Source organism: Ictidomys tridecemlineatus, chromosome 7 (assembly GCF_052094955.1).
Source record: "Ictidomys tridecemlineatus isolate mIctTri1 chromosome 7, mIctTri1.hap1, whole genome shotgun sequence".
Lineage (NCBI taxonomy): Eukaryota > Metazoa > Chordata > Mammalia > Rodentia > Sciuridae > Ictidomys > Ictidomys tridecemlineatus.
The window spans coordinates 143,454,156-143,456,376 of record NC_135483.1 but is presented as its reverse complement, the minus strand read 5'-3'; the positions used below and the strand labels follow the sequence as shown (position 1 = coordinate 143,456,376).

The following is a 2,221-nucleotide window of genomic DNA, read 5'->3' as shown; positions in this document are numbered from 1 at the left end:
ATTTAAGAGGTACTATCTACTAGGGAAAATATCATCATACTCAAAAGTGGATCCATGATTTGTGAGCTATATTGACAATGCTGCATTTATTTACTGGTTAGTTGAAAGTTGAATATACATGAAGGGGGCTCATTTCAGCACTAGAAGCATGTTGTCACAATAAACCTAGGAAGATCTAAGGAAGCCATTGGATCACTAGTAATACCCACACATCCTTGAATAGATTGCAGTGGAACATCATGGTTGCATATGTAGGCTTAAAGCCACACTCTTAAATTCCAATCTGAGTTCTGCCATTGACAGATTTTTCCCCCCTTTGGTCAGATTATTTAACTCATCCCAAGCCGCAGTTTTCTCATTCACAAATGGGGAGATAATGATGATAATAGTTGTTTCTTAGAACTGTAAGAGGTTTAATAACATACTACATAGAGACATATGGAAAACTTTCTAGAAAGATTAATTGTTGTTATTATCCCAAAGGTCACAGAGCCAAATAGCTTTAAAAAAAAAATGAAGGCCACTTCAATAAAATTTAACACCCATTCATAATAAAAACACTGAAGAAACTAGGGATAGAAAGAACCTACCTCTACTTTATTAAGGCTATATGTGAAAAACCCAAATTCAACCTCATAGTAAGTGGGGAAAAACAGAAAGCATCTCCTTTAAAAACCTGGGACAAGACAAGGATGTCCACTCTCACCACTCCTATTTAATACAGTAATATTAACTCTAGCCAGAGCAATTAGGCATGAGAAAAAAATAAAAGGGATAAAAATAGGAAAGAAAGAAGTCAAATTATCACTGTGTGCAGATTATATGATCCTATACCTAAAATTTTAAAAAAAAATCCACCAAATGACTGCAAGAGCTAAAAAACAAGTTTGGCAAAGTGGAAGGTTACAAAATCAACATACAAAAATCAATAGTTTTCCTATAAACAACAACAAATCTGCTGAGAAAAAAATCAGGAAAACAGGGGACTGGGGTTGTGGCTCAGTGGTAGAGCCCTTGCCTAGTATGCACGAGGCACTGGGTTCGATCCCCAGCACCACATAAAAATAAAAACAAATGAAATAAAGGTATTGTGTCCATGTACAACTAAAAAAAATTTTAAAAAAAGAAATCAGGAAAACAATTCTATTTACAATAGCCTAAAAAAAATACCTAGGAATAAATCTAACCAGGGAGGTGAAGATCTCTGCAATGAAAACTATAGAACATTGAAGAAAGAAATTGAAGAAGACCTCAGGACATGAAAAGACCTCCCATGTTCATGTAGGCAGAATTAATTTTGTTAAAATGGCCAAACTACAAAAAGCAATAAAAAGATTCAATGCAACCTCCATCAAAAACCAATGACATTCTTCACATAACTAAAAAAAAAAATACAGTCCTAAATTCTGTTTGGAAGAATAAAAGACCCAGAATAGCAAAGCAATTTTAAGCCAAAAGAACAATGCTAGGGACATCACAATACCTGACTTTAAATTACACACAGAGCTATAGTAACTAAAGCTACATAGTACTGGCACAAAAACAGACACAAAGACCAATGATACAGAATAGAAGATGTAAGGACAAACTACACAGTTGTCAGATCCTTGACAAAGGTGACAAAAACATACATTGTAGAAAAGACAGCCTTTTTAATAAGTAGTGCTGGAACAACTGGTTATACAAAAGTAGAAAAATGAAATCAGAGCCTTATCTCTAACCCTGAACAAAAATCAAATCAAAATGGATCAAAGACCTCAAAATTAGAACAGAAACTATACATCTCCTAGAAGAAAACAGGGTCAGCACTCCAGCTTTTAGGCATAGGCAACAATCTTCTCAATAGGACTCCTAAAACTCAGGAAATAATGCCAAGGGTTAATAAATGGGATGGCATCAAATTAAAAAGTTTCTGCACAGCAAAGGAAACAATTAGGAATGTTAAGAGAGAACCCACAGGATGGGAGAAAATCTGCTAGCTACTCTTCTGACAGAGGATTAGTATCTAGAATATATAAAGGGCTCAAAACACTTTATACCAAAAAATCAAATAATCCAATTAATAAATGGCAAATGAATTAAATAAACACTTCTCAAAAGAAATACAAATTGCCAACAAATACATGAAAAAAATGTTCAACATCATTAACAAATCAAAACTACACCGATATTTTATTTTACACAGTTAGAATGGCAGTCATCAAGAGTACAAATAATAATA

At 33.8% G+C, this 2,221-nt stretch overlaps 1 non-coding gene across 1 annotated transcript; it reads left to right on the top strand.

The window, feature by feature from the left end:
* Positions 1–987: 987 nt before the first annotated feature.
* On the top strand, positions 988–1,060 carry Trnat-agu (transfer RNA threonine (anticodon AGU)). The gene has a single exon. It is a non-coding gene; the product is annotated as a tRNA-Thr (tRNA).
* Positions 1,061–2,221: the final 1,161 nt, after the last annotated feature.